The following is a 25,885-nucleotide window of genomic DNA, read 5'->3' on the forward strand; positions in this document are numbered from 1 at the left end:
TGCTAGTTCTACGGTTTTCGTCTGGTTTCTCTCTGTTGCCAATACGCTCGAATCATTTATTTCCCTCTTTTTTTTTCCTTCTTTTTCTTTTACCGGAGTAGTTGCCAACAAATTTAAATCCATATTATCGAACATTTTAATTTTATCATTTTTACAAATTACCTTGTTGCTACGTAACGTCATAATCCCTTAGGTAAGTAGACAATCTTCATTATTTTCTAAAAATTTTAGACTTTACAGTAATAAAAAAAATATATTTTTATTGCAGATCAACATCATACACAGCTTTCATATCACTGTTTCTTAAATTCTTAAATCACGTCATATAGTCATACTAGAATTCTATACATTCTACAAATAAAAAAATCTAATTTCTCACAATGAAAGAAAATAAACATTACAAATTTGGAACACTAAGCAATGCTTCACACACACACACATATTATCAATGAACTCATATTATCAAAAGCAATTGCGATAGCAAATATTACGTATTCAAATAAAAAAAGTGTAAGTTATTTATAGGGTCAAAGTTAACAGTTTTGCTACTATTGAGTAGATCGTCAGATTATCGCTATTTTTTGAAAGCATTATCAACATATCAAAACCAAACAATTAAAAATACAATTAAAAAAAAGATGTCTTAAGTATAACTTGCAATTAAAACAACAAAGCAAATTTAAAATACACAAACGACACATTAAACATTGCATATAAAATACGTTACATTACAGCTCGGTATAACGTACAGTCACGCAGCTGGCTATACATTACAGCTCGGTATAACGTACAGCCACGCAGCTCGGTATACATTACAGCTAACTTTACATTACATTTCATATAAAATACGTTACATTACAGCTCGGTATAACATACAGCCTCGCTTTGTCGATGTGCACAACGATCTGTATTCCCTCGAAAAACTTTAAAATAAATGCAAAAACTTTGTGTCTATGTACACATCCAACTATTTTCACTAAAAAAATTCAGAGAGTTGCACAAACTCGGCAATTGCGCACTGCTTTGGCTTTGTCCATGTGCAAGTCGATCTATTTTCACTTGAAAAAAATCCCAGAATTGCACAAACTCGGCATCGCGCACCAGATTGGCTTTGCCCATGTGCACATCGATCTATTTTCACTTAAAAAATATCAGAGAATTGCAAAAACTCGTCATTGTGCACTGCATTGCTTTTGCCCATGTACACATCGATCTATTTTCACTTAAAAAAACATGAGAGAATTGCACAAACTCGGCATTGCGCGCTTCATTTCCTTTGCCCATGTACACATCGATCTATTTTCACTTAAAAAACATCAGAAAATTACGCAAACTCGGCATCGCGCACAACCTCGGCATTGTGCACTGCATTGCCTTTGCCCATGTACACATCGATCTATTTTCACTTAAAAAAACATCAGAGAATTGCACAAACTCGGCATCGCGTACAGCATTGGCATTACGCACTGCATTGGCTTTGCCCATGTACATATCGATCCATATACACATCGATCTATTTTCACTTAAAAAAACATCAGAGAATTGCACAAACTCGGCATCGCGCACAGCATTGGCATTACGCACTGCATTGGCTTTGCCCATGTACATATCGATGTACATATCGATCCATGTATACATCGATCTATTTTCACTTAAAAAAACATCAGAGAATTGCACAAACTCGGCATCGCGCACAGCATTGGCATTGCGCACTGCATTGGCTTTGCCCATGTACTTATCGATCTATTTTCACTTAAAAATATCAGGGAATTGCGCAACCTCAGCTTTTCCAATCTTCTAGGTTTGAGCCAAAAAGAAATACAAAATATTAAAATAAGCAAATTTAAAACGAAGCATACAAGAAAATTTTTTTCCCTTACCCTTTTCAGGAAAAAATTTAAAGTCTTTATGAGGGGTTATATATATATATATTGAATTTATCTCAGGCGGAAACCCTTTTGGAGCCCCCCCCCAATCTTTAAATAAATTTACTAACGTTTTATACGCCGTTTCCGTAATATATGCAGAAAAATGGCAAAAACCCACAGGGGGGGGGAACACTAGATTAAAAAAATAACCAAGAATAACAAAGAAATAACCATGAATAAGAACATTCAAACCGCAACAGAATTAACTGTTCAAATTATTAACAAGTGAAAATTTCAAAAAAAAAAAAAAAAGAAAGAAAGAAAGGGGGGAAAGGAAAATAAAGCTTTCAGATTCGTTACGCCCAAAGGGGCGTTTTGTGTGTTAACCTTTTTTTTTTTTTTTTTTTTTTTTTTTTTTTTTTTTTTTTTATCAAATATCATGTTCTTTACACTTAAACCATAAAATTAGTTCAACAGCAATATCGCAAAATAATTTTAAAATGAGCATAGCTTTAAATTTCCGATACACAGTTTTGCGCTCTGCACATAAAAATGTTCCCCCCACCCTTACCGTGCTGCCATTGCTCGCTTTTAAATTCCTGAGCTTATTAATCAAAAATTCGTTCAAGTTTTACAAAATATGAAACAGATAATAAAAAATAATTCCAAATTCCAAGTTTGGGCTTCCATATGGAAACGTACGTTATTCAAAATTTGAGGGCTCGATGGCTCTAGGTACCGTTGTTTTATCACAATGAGAGAAACATTTATGCAAATTTTTTTAATATTTAATTTTTTTAAATATAACACGGGTCGATAACATTTAGTGGCAACAGAATAACAACACAGCTTCAAAATATCGGGTTTGCCATGTTGGCGTGTTTATTGCCCATTGTAAAACAATCGCCAAGCAGTGGGCTAAACCGCATTTCAACCAAATATTCTAGATTAGACCTACGCAGAAAACGGCTTGTTTACATCATGAACATAAGGCCAATTATAACATATGCATCACCCGCCTGGAATACGGCTAACAAGAATGACTTACATAAGCTGCAGCTACTGCAAAATAAGATTTTCAGGCTGATCACAAATGCTCACTATTTTGTAAGTAATGCCATGTTACAGAAGGACCTGAAGTTAAGTACCATAGAAGAACATCTTCATAAGCTGAATAGAAGTTTTTACCAGAAGGCCATTAACTGTGTACATCTGTCAAATCTGAACACCCTCAATTATGTGATTTTGGAGTGTGGTGTGTTTAATTATGGCAAAGCACACAATGTGATTTTGGAGGAGGACTGTAATACCGTTAGCGGCCCATCTCACCAAAGACTCGTTTTCCTACATAGGATAACTGGTGCGTAGCTACATGTCAGTAGTGTATATATTGCATATAGACTTGTTATTGTAAAGTACCTTTCTATTTTTCGTTTTTTTTTTTTTTTTTTTTTTTTTTTTTTTTTTTTCCTCGTATTTGCTTTTTTTTCTCATACAGAATTATGACGGTATACTCACCACGTTTTTTCTGTTCATGTTCGCTGAATTTTCGACCGCGCGGGGTTCCGGTCCCCTTTTACCTACCTCCTCATTATGTTGCGGGTTTAATGTACTCACAGTCTCACGTGAGGCGCCCATATGGCAATAAATTGCTTGAGACGGAGAAACCGCACTCCGTGCGGTATTCCGGCGATACCTAATCAGTCAGTCAGTCATCTGCTCTCAGTTGCTTAGTTATTGTTATTGCGAGTTGTTAGTTCCTCGTGAACTGATATATATCACAGTTTTCTCTTTAGATACGCTTTGCACTGCGTTGTGTTTAACGTTCTTGGTCGTTTGAAGTGTAACTATTGATTGTACTGTGTGATACTGTGAACACATGTACCAGAATTTCTGCGGAAGATTGCAGAACTTTGAAGAGATTGTTTTGATTAAATAAATCATAAGATTTATAATAACTTAATAACTTATCGTCATAATAATGAATCATAATAACTTATCGTCGGACCTATGTGTATTCAATCTATTACAAACCCGTACGTACGCAACAATTTTGATGTCAGAATCGGGATTCGAACTTCCTGCAAATTCCGAGGATTCCTGGTTTTCACTCAGGAAGTCCGGGTTCGATTCCAAGCAGGGGAACCAAAAACTGTTGCGTGCGTAAGGATTCGTAATAGATTAAATGAACGCAGGCCCGATGATAAGTTAATAGAATTTATTTAATCAAAAGAAACTCTTCAAAGTTCTGGAATTCTCCACAGAAATTCTCGTACAGGTGTTCACAGTACCACACAGTACAATCAGTAGTTAAACTTTGAACTACTAAGACCGTTTAACATAACGCAGTGCAAAGCCCACCTAAAGAGAAAGCTAACTCGGTTATATCTCAGTTCACGATGAACTAACGACTCGCAACAACAATAACTAAAAACATAGTTCTCTCTCTCTCTCCGGCCTTAAATAGTTTTCAACCGGCAGCCGAGATATTTCTTGTACGTTCTGCTTTTCGAAATTACTGGAAAGCGATACGAGAGTGGAATTATGGTTGCAGCTAACATAGTGATCAATTACATTTATTCCATTATAATACATATTACGGTGATACAAGGACCGGGCCAAAATATCTCCAAATGGTCGCCAATTTTGGCGACATCTCGCTAAATAACCGAGATATCCGTTTATTCAATGTTAAATGGACTTGCCCCTGTATTCTTATGTTTCGAGATTTTGCTTCTCTCTTAAGATTTTTCGCGTCCCATCATGCAGCAAAATACAACAATTTCATATATAACTGCACTAAAATCATCTATCTATGTACAAAATTCGTAACAATAGGAGTAGCCTCATCAATTCATTAACTATTAGTGGTTAATTTTAGCCTTTTATCTTGTTAAATAATTCCAAAAATTTCTGAAAATTGCATCAGTGAGCGAACTGGCGAAGTTGGCAACGTAATCAATGGAACTGTACAGAAGTATAATACAGTATACTTTTGTTGTGCATAAATAGTATTTAGGTTTATTATTTTTTCACTATTATGCTATTATTATATTTATTATTTTTTCACTGTGTCTTCTCTCACTAAGATTTTAAATTAAAGGGAAGTTTGTCCTTTTCTTTGCTGTGTTTTATTGCAGTATCATATTGATTTTTACTTCAACTTTCATAGTACCGCAGTTTTATCATAATTTATCCTAAGATACCATGTAATTTACCTTTTACTCTCACGCTTACATAATATCACTACTATAACTCTTACATTTGCACGTTTTTAAGACTTATTAGTTAGCTTTTGTTGAAAGAAACTCGCATTATTAGATACGTCCGCTATACTTAAATAAAAAAATACATCAGTTTCTCTCTTTATATATATATATATGCATATATATTCAAGAAGATTAAGTTCAAAACTCTTGTATATAGCATTTTGTTTTAAAATTAGGTGATATTTGAATGATTTGTACATATTTATGTATATATTAATACCCGAAGTTACGTTGTAGGGTTTATATTTATTTTAACTGACATTTATTTTTAAGTTTAAACTATCTTTCCTGTCAAGCCTTACTTTCCCCTGGAACTCCCAATGCCACAGTATGTAAATTTTAGTAGAACGCGCAAGGATTCAAATTATCAGCGGAAGTATTCTGAGTTAAATAGAAAGGAAACGAGTTCGAAGTGTGCTTTCTTGCTTCACGAGTGTGGAGGTGGCTAGTTAGAAATAGAAGAACCACGCGTTTCGGCCTGTGTGCTTGCATCAGCAAATTGTTAATCTTTCAACGTAATATTCAGAGTTTGCTAAATTATCAGCGGTACTTTAGAACGCGATGAGGTTAGTTACGTTTAGAGAGCCTCGTAGTTAGTCTCTTGTTATTATCTCTTTTTAGTTTCTTATTTTTATTTTACCGCCGGGTCGGCGTAGTTTGTGAGCGTCAAGAGCACGCATTTGTAATTTCTAAAGTTGAATAAAAAAGGACTTAAACCATTCTCAAGACTCTGTCTAATTTCCAGTTTCAGCAGTCACCACTTTGTTGCGTGCAGGTTGGAAGCGCGCAACTTTACATTGGCGCCCGAACACTTGTCGAAATGAAATGGCCGAAAATTGGATGGAACTTACTGGACAACAACAAGAAATGGCAAGCCAATTGGAAGGATTTGGATACCTGGTCCAGACTTTGAGAGCGTCAATCAAGCCAAACGTCAATTTCGACGGAAAAAATTCGGTGGCGATATTTCTAGAAAGCCTCGACAATCACTTTCAGCTCTACCCTGTGCCTGAATAAACAGTTATAATAACATGACTGAATAAACTGAATAAACAGTGAATAAAAAGTTGCCATCGCCACATCTGTACTAAGAGGACAGGCCGCGCTATGGTGGAAGAATATAGGCAAATTTTTATTAGAGAATTTGGAGGCCAGACATATACATTTGAAAATTTCAAAAAATCATTATTAAAGGCCTTCCCCATAGTGTAAGATCGAGCAAGGCTAGAAGCCGAACTATATAGTTTCTATCAACGGGATATAGAAGAGTTGACGGACTTTATTGTGCGAAAAATTAAGCTGACGGATATGCTGTATGGGAAGAAACCCAACGCGGAGATTATTGAAATAATCTTACCAAGATTGTTACCTGCTGTTCAAGACTACTTCGAAATTAGAAACCCAACACATTGCAGGAGCTCTTCGAATTGGCGGTGAAGTTTCAAAATCGCAGAATAGTGGAAAAAGCTAGAAGGACATCGTATTCTCAAAGTACCCGAAGGCAATCTTCAAATGAGCAGATCAGAAATGCAAACCGCTCTTATGGGGGAAAGAGCTATCAAGCTAACTCATCGAACCTCGAAGGTCAAGGCCCAAAAAGGAAATTTGAAAAAAAAAAAAAGTCCGCGTACCCAGAAGGCAGAAGTTGAAAAGAAAGCTTTAAACGAGTAGAGGGGCCTGTGAAAGCGAGGGTCCAGACCCCGGAAGTTTTAAAAAAACCCTCAAAGAGACATTTAAATACGGTCATCGTAAAGAACTCACATCTACCAATTATACAAGTCCTGGTTGGCGATGTACCAGTAGAAGCCCTCATCGATACAGGAGCAGAAGGTAATTTTATGAGTGAGACATTTTTCAAAAAGAATTTTTATAGGTTACGATTATTTAAAAACAAAAACACAGAAATTATAGCGGCGCAAGGAAAAACCTGTCACTGCATCGGGAAATTATCATTAAACATACAGGTAAAAGAGGAAAGCCTCAAAGTATTAATTTTTGTAGTAAAACATTTGCAAAATCCTCTTATTTTAGGTATGGAGTTTTTAAGGGCCGCGAGGGCCAAATTGAATTTTCAGGACAGTTCTATTGTGCTGGAAATGGACCAGAGGGTGGTGGAACCAGTGGAACAACCGCAAGTTCACCTTAGCCATTTGAATGACCATGAAAGTCAAGCCATCCAGCAAGTGGTGAGTACTTTTTCAAACTTGTTTTCAGAAAGGCCTGGTAGTTACGCATGAGATACAGTTAACTGCCGAAAATCCTTGTAGGACTAAACCGTATCGTTATGATAAACAAAAAGACCTAATCATCGAAGAACATATTGAGGAAATGTTAAAGAAGAAAATAATAACGCCCATAAATAGTGACTACGCGAGTCCAGTCGTACTATGTAGGAAAAAGAACGAGTTTCCTCCTTCGGATAAAAGGGCTTGGAGGTTTATCGATTACAGAAAACTGAAAAGTATTATTAAATTCCCAGTTTACCCTTTGCCGGTTATAGAGGAAATTATTAGAAAGATTAAATCTACTAGATACATGACTACTTTGGACTTAACGTCTGGCTACTATCAAATAGCTATGAGACCCGAAGACATACATAAAACCGCGTTTATAACAAAATAGGGCACTTATGAATTTTTACGCATGCCCTTTGGGTTGTGCGGGGCCCAATCAACATTCCAGAGAGCTATGGACATTGTTCTAAAGCCTGTCCTAGGAAAATCAACTTTAATCTATCTAGATGATATAATTATAATGAGTAGTACGTTGGAACAACATATTAAAGATCTAGAAGAAGTTTTTAAATTATTAAAAGAGGCCGATCTGACAATTAACGCCTCAAAATGCAAGTTCGCAACTAAAGATTTGAAATATCTGGGTTATAAAATTTCGCAAAAGGGTATAGAAACTCAAGATTCAAAAATAAAAGCAATCAAGAATTTCCCACCTCCCAACACCGCCAAGAAACTTTCTTCTTTCCTTGGGTTATGTTCTTATTATCGGTCATTCATAAAAGATTTCGCTAATATTGTTGAACCCCTGTTAGTAATTAAAAGAAAGAAAAGTAAATTCACGTGGACAGCGGAAGCAAATACCGCATTTGAAAAATTAAAAGAAGCGCTCATCAATGCCCCTGTTTTGAAATTCCCGGAGGGGTACGAAAACCTGGAAATTGCAGCAGATGCGTCGGACTATGCTGTGGGTGCGGTTCTTATGCAAAATAGCCATCCTTTGGCATTTTTTAGTAAAACGTTGAATCATACACAAAGGAATTATACAGCTACAGAGAGAGAAACATTAGCCGTATTAAAGGCTGTACACAAATTTCGAGTTTATTTCGGTAAAGCGCCAGTAACAGTCTTTTCGGATCATGCGGCTGTTGGTAGACTTTACCGGGCCATTTAGGGGTCAGAAAGACTTTAAAAAGGGTACGCGAGGCGGTATATTTCCCGCAATTATACAAAATAGTAACGGCGTATGTCAGGTCTTGCAGTCAATGTCAGTTAATAAATGATATTAATTACAGCCCGGCCGGGTACTTAAATAGCATTCGCGCTACATTTCCGAATGAAATTTTAGGCATAGATCTTCTTGGTCCCTTCCCCCAGAGCGAGTTAAATAAAAATCGTTTTCTTTTAGTAATAGTAGATCATTTTTCAAAATAGACAGAAATTGTTCCACTTAAACGCGCGTCAGACAAAACAGTCGCAGATGCATTCTTACACAGATACATTTTAAAATACGGTGCACCGATAAAAGTCATTAGCGATAACGGTAAACAATTCATTAGTCAAATATTTGAAAATATAAGCACTGGACTTGGCATACACCATATCAAAATGGTTCCGTATAGACCACAGGCAAACATAGTAGAAAGAGTTAATAAAAACATTCTAAAAATAATTCGCAGTTACGTTAGCACACATCACAAGCGCTGGGATGGCTACATAAATGAGTTAGCTTATGCGTTAAGAACGGCAAATCACGATACTACGGGAAAAACCCCAGCAGAATTATTTTTAGGCCGAAAGTTAATTACGCCTTTAGATAAATTATTCTTTGTGCAACAAAGAGAGCAAGAATTTAAACAGAAAGATGTGCAAAAACTTATTGACCAGCGCTTAAAAGCTCGGATACGGCAAGAAATAAGCAAAATGTGTATACCGATAGAAAACGCCGTGAAGCAGATTTTAAAGTTGGGGATAAAGTATTGAAGCGGAAATTTTCTTTATCAAGTGCCCCAGACAATTTTACTGCAAAGTTAGCTCCAAAATTTGAAGGCCCTTATGTAATTCAGGAAATCAAAGAAGTCGTATTGTACCTTAAGAACGAGAGAGAGGAAATCTGTAAAGCAAGTCCCGACCAGGTGAAAAAATACTATAATCAAAATGATTTTGAAATCCTTAAAAGTTTCTTGCAGGACTCAAGCGTAAAAGAAGTAGAAGGTCCAGAAATAACGTCACCCGTTCCACCACCCAAGAAGCAGAGAACTGAAGAGAGACCTAGCCCTTCTACAACGACGGTACCGAAAAGAAAAAACGAAAACTTTCAGACTCCAGCATTTAAGAAAAACAAGAACGCAAAGCCGCCGCGTTAAGAAACCTTGGTAAAGAGGAAAACACCACTTACAACGTATCGCAGTAGAAATTATACATCAAGGAGAACGCTCCCAGGGCCAGAGAGTCAGGTGCAAACAAGGCCGCCGTTCCCGAAAATAAAAAGACAGCAGGAGGAACGAAAAGACCAACACCAACAGAAGAAATTCAAGCATGACTCCAGACCGGAGGACGCCAAGACCAGCCGTCCAGGGAAAAAACGAAAAACACAGCAACCCGACGACTACTACTCCAAGAGGCCAGTATGCAGAGGACGAAAAAGAAAAACTAATGTGGACGACACTCGGAGGTCAGTAAGGAGAAGATTGACGTCCATGAAAACTATAACGTGGGAACAGTTCTGACAGAAAAGAATGACGGAGTTTCAATCATCGAAAACTCAAAGATAAGTTAAAATCTTCTATAATTTTTTTTTCGTCTCCTTTGTTCCGAAATGTTATGTATAAGTACGAAGTTCTATGTTTTGACGAAAGTCAATATGTCTCGGTTGAGACTTAGTTTTGTTTTACTTTATTTAGCTAAGGCAAAAGTATTATTTTCTTTAAGTATAAAATCTAAGAACAAGCAGTTTCTGTTGGTCGAAAGACTAATTCTGTTATGTTAAAGCCAAAATTTGGCCGAAGATAAAAATAACTTCGTATTCTTGTATTAATAAGAATTTTAGTTTCAGTGCCGCCAGCTTGGCGAAGAATGAGTAAAGTAAAAATTTATTTTTCTCTTATTCATTTTATGGTAAATTGTAAAAATCATATGTATTAGAATTTTGTAAATATATGTAGATACTTCAAAGTTATGTAAAAGTAGAATTTATTCTAGAAGCGTAAAATTTTAGATGCTAAAAGTAAATGCTCAAAAGCAATGAATTCAAATTTAAGTATTAAACTATAGATAAAATCATGCTTTAGAGCGAAAGCCTGCATGTCTAAAGATGAATGAGGGGGAAATTTGAATGAATGTGTTTTGTAGGGTTCTCCACCTACACTTGAATTTTAAGAATGTTAAAGTAGCTCATCGAGTTGTAGAATGTCGAGTAAGGTGTGTCTATTTTGTCGTTGAATTCTAACAAATCATTATGTTTAGGGGAAGTGTTGCAATACTAAAACACGAATATTCCCGTTTGACACCACACATGCTGGAGAGCCAGGGTAAAGTTAAATTCATGTTTGAATACTTGAATGAATGTGAATTAAGCAGTAACTAAGGAAAACGAATCGTTTAAAAACAAAAATTTATTGTGTCAAGAAAGTGTAAATTATAATGTATTTAGAAAGATACTGATACTTATTCCTTCCAGATGCTGGAAGGAAAAGAACAAGATTGATTGATGAAGTCCAGGAAAAGTTGCTGTAAGAAGAGAGAGTTATAAGTATCCACAGAAATTTAGTATACAATTTGTTACATAAGATTTTTTTTTTTTTTTGGGTGTGTGTGTGTGTGTGTGTAAACGAGGTTCTCGAGAGTTAGTTCAGAATTATAGAAACTTACAACAGGTCGTTTGTAGGACCTGCTTCCAAGTTTTCCAAATTCTGGCAGCGGCAAATGTAGGGTTTATATTTATTTTAACTAACATTTATTTTAAGTTTAAACTATCTTTCCTGTCAAGCCTTACTTTTCCCTGGAACTGCCAATGCCACAGTATGTAAATTTTAGTAGAACGCGCAAGGATTCAAATTATCAGCGGAAGTATTCTGAGTTAAATAGAAAGGAAACGAGTTCGAAGTGTGCTTTCTTGCTTCACGAGTGTGGAGGTGGCTAGTTAGAAATTGAAGAACCACGCGTTTCGGCTTGTGTGCTTGCATCGGCAAATTGTTAATCTTTCAACGTAATATTCAGAGTTTGCTGAATTATCAGAGGTACTTTAGAACGCGGTGAGGTTAGTTACGTTTAGAGAGCCTCGTAGTTAGTCTCTTGTTATTATCTCTTTTTAGTTTCTTATTTTTATTTTACCGCCGTGTCGGCGTAGTTTGTGAGCGTCAAGAGCACGCATTTGTAATTTCTAAAGTTGAATAAAAAGGGACTTAAACCATTCTCAAGACTCTGTCTAATTTCCAGTTTCAGCAGTCACCACTTTGTTGCGTGCAGGTTGGAAGCGCGCAACTTTACAACGTAATATGGGGCACCAACGAAAAGCGCATAAATCTGAGCCTAACGTTGTATATATGCATAAAAGTTAATACCGTCAAAGGATAAAATCTCAGCTATATAGAAGAACAGTATGCAATATAATATGTTTTTCATAAATACTAGTACACCGATGAAGTTTTTCATGAAAACCGAGTACCCCACCAGTAGCCGAGGGATTAAATACTGCCGAATACTGGTATTTCTTTCTGGGTTCAAACCCAGATCAATGAGATCTGTTATTGCTTTTATTGCTTTATAAATTCAACAGACTCAAGTGATAAAGCTTTTTCCAATTGGACCGAGACTATCGTTGAAGCTTGCAGTTGTTAGATTAGTTAAATACGTAAAGGCAAACAAAAGCTCTCTGCTTCAAGGAAGAGATGCCTTCGTGGAGGGCTTTATAAGTGAATCTTCCTCTTTTTCACGACATACATAACGAAAATATGAAATACACTTGTGTAGTCTACCCATACGCAAGTGGACGTAAGGCCTGTGGGTTCACATTGCTTTTGTTGGGGCAGTTTTCAAATATCCTACGCTTTTCTAGTGGATTTGTGTCAGCTTCTTCAGAAGTGAATTGCTAACGCGTCTCTATAAGCGTATTTACTGTCAACTCTTTGTTATGTGAGTCCAATAGCTCATTGACATTACCATCCTCTTCCAAATCTAATTGCTTGGCCAAGATTGAAGACTTCTATTACGTTTGTGATTTGATGCGTTTCTGGATTTGTTATTGTTTCGCTTTTGAAAAGGGAGAGCCAAATTTCCATAGAGACAACACTGAAGTTTTTTGTAAATTTTATTCCAAGGTTCTTAACCCGTAACAGGGGAAGTGAAAAAGTTGAACATAACAGGGGACATGCGGTCTCAGAGACCGCGCATTATAATAAATTTTTAAAAATCATCTAATTAAAATATCATCATGATATTTCACCTAGATGTTCTTTGAACAGTTTACTCTGAAAAGAAAATATGTTTTTACACTTTAAAGGGAAATTAAATTTTTCCCAGAAAATTTCCCCATAGACTTAAATTTTTTGATGAAAATCACATGCTGCACTAAATTCTATAAAATTAAAAATAAGAATGCATCTATTTCGAATTAACTATTTTATCTATATTACTTAATATTTAAAGCAAATTTTAACCGGAGAAAATTGTATGTAGCACAGTTCAGAAAAATTTTGACAGTACCTGAAATATCAGTATCTCACTGATTTTCTGATAGTAAACAATTTAGTTTTAGATTTCTTTAGCACATTTCAATGCATAACTTTTGCGTGCATTCCAAACAAACAGGGTCTTAGCAAGATAAATATAAATATGCTGTCTTTCTTTTCTTGCTTGGGGGGGGACACAGACGACATGTTTTCCTTGATTTTAATTTTGCTTCTTTTGTGCTCTGCTCCACATCCTTAGACTCAGCTTCTTTTCCTAAAATCCGCTTTATCATCAGGCGCAATTCTCGATTTTATTCTTGGATTTTTCACTCTCGTGTGTAGTAGTGGTTGGACTAATTCTCTTGCTAATTTTTTAAAAAACACCATTCTGGTCATAACAGGGTTTCGGTTATAACCTTGGTGCAAAATGTATGCGTTTACTATACTCATATCTACTAACCTGTAGAAAAGAGCCATAGGCCAACGCGTTGTTCTCCTACTACAGGAATGGACAGAACATTTTTCATCTAAAGCATCAACACCACCTTTGGTTCTGTTATAAAAAGCAATTATTTCAGGTTTCTGTGTTTCCGAGTCTGTTTCTATCGAATGATGCAATGATGACATCAAAACCACTGCTTGCCTTTTCTTTGGAACAAATGAAATCAAGGTTATGTCCTTAGTAAATCCATACAATATTGAATTCTCTTTTCTTGACTTACATGGAACAAAATCTTTCGGAATTTCTTTTTTATTTTTTAACAGTTCCAACATATGTCAGTCCATTTTTCAACAATTCTGTGGTAAGTTCTATGGAAGAAAACCAATTGTCTGCTGTTACATTCCTGTTCGTATTAAAAATTGGTTTGCTCAAACGCAGAACAGCTTGACTTGGTTTGCTGAATTTTTTCCAACTCTCTTCTACGCTATTTCCACCAGAGTCTTTTCCACAATAAAGATATTCATTGTAAGCATAATTATTCCGGGCATCAGACACACACATAACTTTTAATCCATATTTCACGGGCTTTTGGGGATATATATTTTAAAGCGACACTTTCCTCTGAATCCAACAAGCATTTTATCAATGCAGACGCAAGTGCCTAATGTGTACGCTTTCTGGGAGTTACAAATGAATAAATTCATCACTTCAGATGCTGCCGGATCAGATTTCTTTCGTTCTTCCCTATCATCTGGGTTATCAAATCACAATGTTGAAAGTAAAAATTTCAAACGTTTCATTGACATAACTGCACGAAAAATATCGCGGCCAGTTCCATCCGTGGCAAATAAACATTCAATATCTTCATGATTGGATTTGAAGACTGATGTGTAAATAAGTAAACCCTAAAGAGCTCTCAGTTCATCAACACAGGTGTAGTCAATTTCACCTTTAATCGGACCACATATATTTTTTATTTTTCTTTCAATTTTTAGATTTGTCCATTTCACAATTATGCTTAAAAGTTCGTCAGTAAAAAGAAGTTGCCATACATTTTTTTGGATCTGAATTATCAATTTTTCCGTAATGTCTTAGTCCAGTGAGCTGGCCTTCTAACTTTTCGATTTGGTTCAACGGATGACCATTTGAACTGATTTTTTCCATAGTAGTATTTTATAGAATTAGTTGTTTCTAGATCAGAGAAATCATTACTGTCTGAAGAAAATTCAGAGCCTGTTGAGTGGGCATTTTCGCAGAAATTTTCTTCACAGTCATCTTCTTCACTGAAATCACTTCCAACTACGTCTACATTTTTTTTCAGTTCTTCTGCATAACGCGGATCAGAAGGATAAATGAACTTCAGACCTAACTTCAGAGCCGAAAATTGTAACACTGAGAGTAAGGTGAGGTCTCACAGACCGCTCTACAAGAATTTCAACAGAAACACTTGCCAAAGCATTCCGATAAGAAGGGGTCAAAAGGAAGGTCACAAAACGTGAAGCTAGGGCGAAGAATTTATTCAATTGCACAAAGCATGCAATTAGGGTGATGGGAGGAATATATGGCGCGGTTCGTCAGACCGCACATCCCCTGTTACGGGTTAAACGAAAATAAATAATAGCACACTTTCGAGTTCTCGTAAGTTGGCATAGCATAAATCCAAGTATTAGCATTTTAACTATTAGGGTAAGTATTATTCGCATTGAAAGGAAAGCTAAAAATCAAAACCCATGTTGTATTAAAAGCGTTAATCTAAATTAGGTGCAATGGATAGAACAAAATTGGCCTTTTTCAGTTCTGCTATGACCAGTATTGTGGTACTGAACACTGCTTTGATTTTTATCTAGCACTTTCTTGGTACGGATCGTGTTCGATGCCTATATCGGCCAGGCACAACGCGTTGGCTGTTTAAAATAGTGGACTTTTGTTTTAGCGAATTCAAATAAGTGGTGGTCATGATTTCCTTCTCTACCACATTCACCAAATCTGTGTTTCTACCTCCAAACCTGCACAAGTATGTTTGGAAATGTCTATGACCAGAAAGAAATTGGGTTTGTTAAAATATTATCATCTACTTCTGGTTCAACATCTACTTTTAATTGGTTTCTTAGACGTAACGAACTTTATACGTGATATTGGAATTTGTCTGAGTTGTATTATTTCTGATGCACCATTTGATGCCTGCTTTATTACATCGTTTGTCATTCCATTGTTGATAATACCTGTGTGTGCTTGGATCTACTGAAGATTCTGTCTACTAGCTAATGGTGTATTCAGGAGAAACTACTGAATCTGGTGTACTAATAGGCTGCGAATGTGCTGCCTTACAGTGACTGGTAAGCTGGAAGCCGAGTCGCTGAATAACTTCTGCGAAAACGTCTAGTGTATTTTAATGCTTCTGTAATTTCTATTAGCTTCTTTTGAAAAATGAAATATTCTGAACTCAATCTATAGCTTCTTCTGTGTTTGCTATCATAAGCTGAGATCGACATTTGAAGACTGTTTAGAGAATAATCCCTAAGTACCACAAAGTCAGGAGAAGGGTTTAATTAATTTATTAACTCAAATAAAGTTAACAGATGACGCTAACTCGTGCTTACAAAAGCCAACATTTTTGGTTTAACTCTAAAGGTAATGAATAACTTAAAATTAAATGTAGTTAAATTATCTTAACCGCATCATATAACCTATGATGATAACTAGCGGGCAGGCTGGCTGTAGCTCGAAATGTCGGCGTAAACAAGCTTAATGGCAAGAAGTGCTCAACTCCGCAGAAATGTAATCGCTATAAAACCAAGATATGATCGCAGGGTGTTGTTCTTCAGGCAGACAAAACTCTTTCTAATTTCACTTCCGAAAACTTTCCCTTAAATGCTTTTTTTTTCTACCTCTTTCGAATACACACTAGCTACACGATTTACATTCTTCCAGGAAAGTTTGAGTTCAAAGCAAGAGAGATAGAAAACTCGTTTAAATATAAAATAACTGTTAAGAAATTTAAATAAATTTTCATAAGCCTTCTTTTCCATGTTTGATGACTTGTTGTTCGTGCAGACGGCTGAAGCTACTTCTTGTTCCCAATTCAGTCTTTAAGACATCTGTATAAATTTCGATTTCACCTTTTTGATGTATCTTAGCATTTATTTTAATGTTGTTAAATAAATTGAAGTTGAACGGGTGATAGATCTAATTAGATATAACTGATTCATAATTCTACAATTGATGATAAGTATTGCCCCACAAATTGGGACTGTTTCAATATGGCCTTTCTTTTTACTGCGAAATCTGAGTGTGAAGTTCTTGCAATTTTTTGGAGCTCCATTATCACGGTTGTGCGACAGGCATGATAAATAATAAAAATTGCATTTTTTGAATAAATAGAAAATTCTTTCTCATATTTCCTAGCATTTTAGTTCATTTCACTGCTGTGCCGTTAAGTATGACGCTTTGAGATATTGTGTGGTTCCAGTGTTTAAGCAGATGTGAAGGTATTTATCATCTGAGAGAAGATGTATTTTTCATTATGTTTGTTATACTCCGTATTGCGGGACTTAAGGCTCTTGACATGACATATGGACACGAAGAAAGGAGGTTGTCAGGATTATGCTTAGATGCTTAGACATTTAAGCTATTGGAAGCATTTAATTGAGGTTCAATAAACTTTATGCTGAGGTTACGTCGTAATGACCGGCTGCGACCTACCAACAAATCATGGGACTTTTGTGCCGAAATCTGCAACTGGTACTGTCTTGTCCACTCGGGAAAGATGTCCAGATAGTATTGTGCTTTCCTGAACCAAGGCAAGGTACCTGTGGACAGCTTCTCGTAATTCCTTTAGTATAGTTTAGATTTATTACCGTAAATGCCTCCATCTGTCGTTATTTGCACTTGTAAGTCCTGGATATTAGAACTACTGATAATAATGAGAGTTGTTGGCAATTTTATTTTATTCAAGGTGCTGATAATGATAGGCCACCAAAGAGACTCAAAGGCTCCCTTATTTGTGACACCCATGGCTAGAGTGTGTAGGTTATTTTTCCTATTTCTTATATTGTGGAAATATCACTTACATTATCTATTTGAACAATTTGGTCTAAATCCATTATAAGTGGATGTACGGTTGAGGCGCGTCGAAGAAAGGGGTTGAAGTGAGAGAGAATTATTCTCTCTAGGATTTTACTTACGGAAGACAAAATGCACACTGGTCCGTAGGAACTGAATCCGAAGCTTCTTTTCTCAGATTTTAAAAAGAATGTAGTTTCAGCAGTTTTCATTGAATTTAAAATGTGTTGCAGTCTTCAGCATGCAGTAAAATGTTGCAACATAACATATGCGAATTCCCGTAAAGTTCTTGACTACATTATCAGTGCCTTTCGAGTCTGATGCTTTCTTGATTACAAGGCCTTGAATAGTATTCCCATTTTCCTCTTTTGTGGGCATTGGCTAGTTTTACAATAACTAACTAAATAGTACAATAAAAATACTTCTGGCCTATAACTGCTGCTATGTGATTTCATCATAAGTGTCTCTGTGAAGGACAGCATTCAATATTCTTCGCATAACTTTCCTACCAGATGAAACTTGCGGGTAAATAGAAGCTGTTATTACTGAGGGCCTGAAGACTTTTTCGAATGCTGTCTTCTGTGCTTGACCAATGGCATCAACAGTTTTAGAGCAATAATTCTTCTGGAAATCCAAGTTAGCTTGTTTCATGGACTTTTATGATAGCTCTTGTGTTATTGTATATTGTTATATATTGTTGCATAGTAACTGATTGCCCATTCAATCGATCTTTCCTCCTTAAGGGCCTTACTTTGCTGTGTTCAATACTCAATTTTGGAATGGTTCAATTCTACCACGAGATGTTATCTTTCGCTACAAATGTCTTCCTTCTATAAGCCTTGTAACAGTCTTAAGTTATTATAAACTCCAGTTTATCATAAAGGATGTTCAATGAGGTTCTGCCTCTAAAGTTGTTAAAAGCAATCATTAATTCCTCTGAGAGTGGAACGAATACTGTTTTTGAGAATGGTGGTGGCTTTTATGCATAGTTTTAAACTTTTGGTTGATCATCTGTTCCAAGGATGTGACAAATAATGATTCTGTGGGCGCTGTGGAGCAGTGGGTCGCTAACCTCATAATCCTGTAGGAACGCTGCTTATTTATTGTAGTAAGCATAAGATCTGGCCATCCTTTCGCTCTGTTCGTCAAGAATATTGGCTCAGAATCTAATGTGTTTGCCACGACAAGACGTCTTGAAACTATATATTCTAAAACTATGTGAACAACGTATATTAAAACATAACTACCACGTATGGTATGTTCCCATGTAGAATTTTTACGTATCAATGGTATCTTGTGTTCCACGCCCTCTGCATTTAGTACAATACATAAAGTATGCTTCATTTCATTTTTTTCTTACTATTCTACCCATTTTTCCTAATTGTCTTTTTAATGAAAATTAAGAGCTTACTTTAGACTAAGAATATGAACAAAAGCTTTGAAAAAAATTATTCATTAGGCTTATTTTTATTATTTTTTGTATTATTTTTGATTTTAAAAATATAAATAAATTTTCAGAAACAAAATAACTTAATCTAATAGCACAACAATTCGATGTGACGGCTGGCTGTGATATATTGATGCTTTTTTTTAATTTGGCTTAAAAATTCTTAAATCTTAAATCACCTCGTTTGAAAATATTCAACCTGTTTCTTGTTTTTCATAGAAAATTACTGACTTGACAGAAGCCTGCTTTTTATAGGTAAGAACAAGCAAAAGTTAATGATGTTTTGGTAACAAATTTTTATTTTGAGCTACTATTTCTCTAGGATGACTTTTAAACTCCTAAATTTAGCGTACACACGCGTTTTGAATAAGACTACTACTTATTCAAAACGCGTGTGTACGCTATCATAAAAGTCCATTTTATATAACATACTTCTTCAATGCATTAACTCCTTTTGCATCTTAATATTAGATATATTGCAGTTCAGAGGTTCTGTGACTAATACTGGCACATTCAAACTTTCAATATCTGGAAAGTGAACATTAAAACCTTATGAATTTTGTAAGTGGCTTTTATATAATAATATATCTTCTGAGAAATATTCTGTTCTTCGTGTTTTCTTTTGGGAGGGCATGCGTTTTCATGCGTTCCTAGATTTTATTTTTCTAGATTGTGCTTTTGCATAAAACCTTTATACTTTTAAATTAAATATATTATTAATTTTTTTGCATAAAAATTTATATATTCCTGATACTTATATTATTGCCTTTAAATTATACTAAATAACTTTGTATAATTTTCACTTATAATTATTTTATATATTTTTTCTTGCTTCATGATATTACTTATATCAATAAACAATCAATAATCTGCTTTACAACATTAATAACTTTGTTTTAATCAATGACATCATCATTATGTCGACCAATTGCCCATTCATATTCGGCTATCGACCCTCAATCGACCCCTTGATCCTCAGTTGCCTCTAGGACTTCAGTACTGACCTACCGGACACACCTAGTTTAGATCTCCCATCTGGAACAGGTGTTATTTTATGTTCCAATGTTTTGTCAAATGTCGAGAAAATATTGTTTCGTGTGAGAAGTATCAACAAAGGAATAAAATTGCGGGATACAAAAATCTAGTTTATTTGTTGCAAGAAAACATTTTATTTTTAGTGCAGGAATCAGAAAATAATTAAATTTTCCTTTTTAGATTTAGTAGAATTTTTTGGATTTATTTAGAATTATTGAAAATTTGTAGACTTTATCTCTGAATTGAACAACTAAGTCGATACCAAACTTAAGAAACAGCTTTAAGAGGGGCGTTGTGAACTTATGAAACTTGCCGTTACTATAAAACGTATATCTTCAACATTAGAAGAAGAGTGGATAAGACACTACTGTGCTCTAGTAGTCTGACTTAGCATCAAATCCCAGGAAAAAGGGTTGACAGTATAAACATTTTAAAGGGCTCCCTTTATGAATCTTAAATACGAGTCAGTTTTTCTTAGAAAAACCTCCACGAAGGCATGCCTTTAATAAAAAAATAATATTTTTACCGTAATTCAATAAATACAAGAGGGAAAAAATCTGATGGTGACACCAGATGACTTCCTTGTACGGTCTGTTAAATTATATACATTTTTGCTGCATTTCATTTAAACTTATTTCCTCCAATTTCATTGCAGATATATTCTTCAATCAATTAACTCAGTTTTCACTTCGCGGCAGAGCAAAAATATATAAAAACTCAAAACTTTATCATTCAAAATTGTAAAATACAGAAAAACATAAAATACCAAATACAGTTAAAACACTTAGAAAAAAAATTTACAATTAAAATTAGAGTTTCTACGTAAAAACAAGCGATTAGGCCTGTAGTCAAGAAAGCTGATTTTTCGTTGCACAAAACTGAAGTTTACTTTTGATCCCATTCGGGTTAAAAAAAAAAAAAAAATTGAAAGTACACAAACTGACATAATTCACTATTCTACTGAGTTTCAAATATAAACAAATGGCGGTTCGTTAGGCTTAATCGCCACTTTTATATTGCCGATAATTCTACAACTATTGCATCTAGATTAACTAAAGGCAAAAAAAACCTTAACTGGAACATAAAAACCACATAATCAAATACTTTTTAAAGCAAAAATGCGCAATTTACCAACATACAAGAATAAAGAAACTAAGGTCACCGAGCCAGGTAGCATAGTGGGAATTTATATATATTTATGTACGACTGGTGTAGACGATTACAGCAAAGAAGGGTGGTGTGTGGTGTATTTAATTATGGCAAAGCACACTAGGGCTATCTGCCTAAGGGGAGGGATGCCTTTCGTGGAGGACTTTCTAAGGGAAACTGGCTCGTATACACGTTACACATGGGGAAAACCACGAAAACGCCCATGCAGCCAGCCCGTTCGCGGGATTCGAACCTCGGACCGAACTACCAGTGTGCAGCGTCTTTACCGCTCGGCCGCTGGTGGGCGCAAAGAAGGGAGATGCACGAATTCATGTTATAGCAGTCTGATATACAAAATTTCAACGTTCTAAGGCTACTCGTTTTTGAGTTAGGTGAGATACATATCTACATACGTACGTACGTACAGACGTCAAGGAAAAATCTCTTCTGAATACATTTTAAATCCAATTTACAATCCCTTTTCGCAAAAGCAGTCCTTTATTCTGTCCGTACGTACAGATGGCACGCAAAAAACATCGTTCAAATGGTTTCGACATTGGTTAAAGTGTATATGTTCGTTCACCTGTGATACCCGAAATTTTTCGCAATTACAATACGATCTTTTTACTTCGCACAAAGATGTACAAACACAATATTGTTGCGTGCGTACAGGTTCGTTACGAAATGAATGCATAAGTCCGATGAAAAAGGAACAAAAATTTATTATTCACAACAAATATGCTTAAATTTCCTCAAATTATCGTGCAGTAGGTGCTACTTTGGTAGACGGTTGCACGGATTTTGGCGATTTTCTTTTGGCGAGCAATACGACTTATGGTAAACGCATTGCTAGACAAGTTATTTATGGTAACCGATACTTTGTTGTAATTTTATTTAAAAAATAATGCGTTTTATTACGCATAAATTCCGTGTTTTAAATATTATTTATGACTTCTAAATAATAAAAATGAATTTAATTTTGTATTTTTATTTTAAATAAAAATTTTATTGTTTATGATATTTTATGGAAATTTATGTTGTGAATGATGTAATGAATGACGTCACATTATTTTAAAAGTAATTGGTTTTAATATCTATAAATTTAATCTAATGTTTTAAACATTATTTATGGTTGTTAAATATTAAAACACAATTTAATTTTGCATTTTTAAAATATGATTTTATTATGAGTGATTATTTAAATAATTTTAATTCTAGGCGTGATGTAATCAGCTCCCTGATTGGTTACTGAATATTTGTGCATTACCGCGCCATTTTAAAATTTTATTATTCATATCTTCGAATTCCTCAGATTTCAAAGCGAATGGATGTCTCCGTTTCGAAGGTGAATGTTGTTATTGGTAATTACCAAGAATTATTGGTATCGGCATAAAAAAATTACCGTGTGAGACCTTATTTTGGCCAACTTGGATTTCCTAATCAAAGATTTATTTATTGTAACAAGCGTCAGATGAAATTTATTAAAAATTTTTGGAGGAAACCTTGCTAATTGCTTCTTCAATGAAGTGCGGAAAATGTGGATAACAGATGAAGATCGTTTTATTTATTTTTTTTTTTTATTTTTTTTTCCTGGTACTTATCAATATGCGTAAGGTAAAATGCTTAAAAAATGTAAGTACATATTTTTCTTCTACTTTATTATAGTATACTTCAATTTTTATTAAAAAATTAATACACATTTTTAAAAAATTCCTGAGATATTTATTGCCACATATATTTTAATATATTTTAATGTTAAATAATTATATCCTATAAAACTTATTTTAAAGGATTTGAATTTAAGTAATTGAAAAATTTTAATTCTTTTAAACGTTGGTATGACGTTTTTAATCCAATATTCAATTTAAGTAATATTTTATTCCAATTAAATGTTGGCGTAATGTTTTCATTTTATTATATGAAAGTAATAATTTAACCTTACTTTAGCATTTTATACTCTTAGTAAATGTATTTATTTACATTTGCCAGCCATCTTAATAAAAGCAACGTTTTCAACAAAAAATTAATCCATTTTTTTTAACGATATTTATTTTTTTAAAGTTTCGAATACTTTACTATGCGTGAAATACGTAAAAACAGCATTTTTCAAGATGGCTGACGACTGTAAAAACCACGCCAACAATTGCGCCAATGTAAATCGCCAAAAATCCGTGCAACCGTCTACCAAAGTAGTACCGTGCAGTATTACAATATCTCACAGTAGCTATCTTTTAACTACTCAAACGTTCAATAGAACGTAACTCAAAACAGCTGAAGAAAGCTAATCCGCTAAAGTCAGCAAGAGTTTTTTAAACAAAAACAAACTAAGTAACTACAACGAACTGAGAGGTTTTCCTCATTTTATAAGATTTTAAAATCGCGTGCGAAAATTTTCTAATTTTTTCTCGAAATCAAAAAGAGATATTTATTAAATGTTACATGCACGCGCTCTTGTATTTTCAATTTTCCGGCTTAGCTTTCTTTTAATATTCGTCACACGCTGCACTGCGCGGGAAATAAAACTATTTAATTGATAATTGAACTAACATTATCTTTTTAAATACCAAATTCGTAACAATATATAGAATTTTTCACTATTACTTTCAAGTAGCTTATCAATTGAATTTGGAAGTTACATCGCTTTAGTTAGATTTTAAACCTTATGTAGCGATACATACAGTATTGTTGATTAAATATTTCAGCTCTGCAAGGTTAGGTTTTTTTTATATCTTACAGCTATAGGAATGGCAATAAGGATACAATTTTCCTTCCTAATAAATAAAGTATCTAAGCTATAAAGGTAAAAAAATTAATACTTAGCATTCAAAAACTAAGTTTTTCTCTTTTTTTACAGTTTTCTTTTACACTGATTTAGTAGGAAAATTCTGCCATCCTTTGAGTAAGATCTTTTGCTGCAATTCTCCATAACGAAACTCAATACTCCTCCGCAAAGGCTTAAATCTGTTATCAAAAACTGTTTTAGAAAGTGCAATTATTACCGTTAGCCCTTTCAAAATTAATTATTAAATGTTCACCACAAAAACAAGATTCATTAGCTCTAACTAAACAAACTAAGTTATTTGTTTATTGAAATCAGAAATATCATAAACCGATAAATTATCACATAATATATTTTCCAACAATTAATTAATCAAGCCAAAACTTTGTCGTCAAATCCTAATGTTTCTATAACCATGTATAAAAGTTAACAAAAATTTAAATTATTTGCTTGGAAATGCTTACTTCTTTTTTTAGTTTATTTCAGCTTTATATAATTTCAGTATTTGAGTAAAACTCAGAGTAAATAGTTAAGTTTGCAGAAAAAATGCAGAATACAAATTTCATTTTTACTTATTTAATCCATAATCAAGTAACTTAATCCATAATGAAGTGTAAAAAGTTTAAAGATTAACTGCAAATTTATTTACATTAAACAAATTAAAATTTTACTTACCGTACATTTTTTCTTTCACTGAAGTTCCTCAAAGTTTTATAACTTCCAAAAATCCTCTGTACTGCTGTGTTTCTAAAGTACTCTGGTTTATCACATCCAGTTTAATTTCGAATATTTTTTACGGTCGTCAAAAATAAATCATTAAAATAACTAAACCAGTCACAAAACTTTTTTTAATGTAAAATTAAATACTGTATCAAATATCTGATCGGTCAATTTTTAGATAAATATTTGAATTTATATGACTTTCTTTAATGTTGAAGCTTAATAGGAACTTCAAACACAATAACAGGTGTGTTCTCGTGATGGCGACAAAAAGCTGTGTGACCAACGTTTAACTACTAATAACACCTCTTGCAACCGTTCTGGATGGCAACCTTTCACAGACCTACTCATCTTCTATAATCTCTTTACAAATAACAAACCCATCGTCTGGACGTGGTAATTGCCAAATTTGAATGACTTAAGAACACTGAAATCCGGATATTCTTCCCGTTTTGAGTTATTTGCTTTTCTTATCCAAGCACTCAGACGCAATTTAAATATAATCCGCTGCTGAACATTTTCTTTGTTAAAACAATTAGATACCCATACTGCAGCTCTTTAAGTGACATCTTGAATTATTTATTCTTCTTAAGCGTAAGATTAGTTTCCACGAAATACCTATTCAATTTAGACCACAGACGGCCTACTGGCCGCTTTAAATAAATTTTTATTGCAGCCTGCAAGAAGTGTAACAAAGTTAACTACTTTTTTAATTATTAGTCCAAAGGGGCTTTGTCCCTGAAGGACTATTGTTTTCGTTTTGCGATTTTGCGTTGGTTCATTATAAATGTCCGTTTCACTTTTCAAACTGTTGCCACCAAATGTTAGAGTCCTGCATTATACTTAAAGGAATTAAATAATGAATGTACATAAATGTATGTATATTTCTCGTATTGTGATAAAACAACGGTACATAGAGCCATCGAATTTTGAATGACGTAATCCTATTGCGAATATGGGCATGTGGAAGCCCAAATTTGAAATTTGGAATTTGTTATATTATCGATTCCATATTTTGTAAAACTTTAACGAATTTTTGATTAACAAACTCAAGGATTGCAAGGCGAGCAATTGCAACATTGTAGAAAAAAAAAACATTTCACGCGAGTCTAAAGATAAATTCTAAAGATTATGATTATATTAAGACTACTTTCGATACTGTTTAAGTGCGAAGAACGTGATATTTAATAAATAAATGTAACACACAAAATGTT

The sequence above is a fragment of the Stegodyphus dumicola genome, chromosome 1 (genome assembly GCF_044657685.1).
Source record: "Stegodyphus dumicola isolate Sdum_Otavi_A_Nest chromosome 1, ASM4465768v1".
NCBI classification, from domain to species: Eukaryota; Metazoa; Arthropoda; class Arachnida; order Araneae; family Eresidae; genus Stegodyphus; species Stegodyphus dumicola.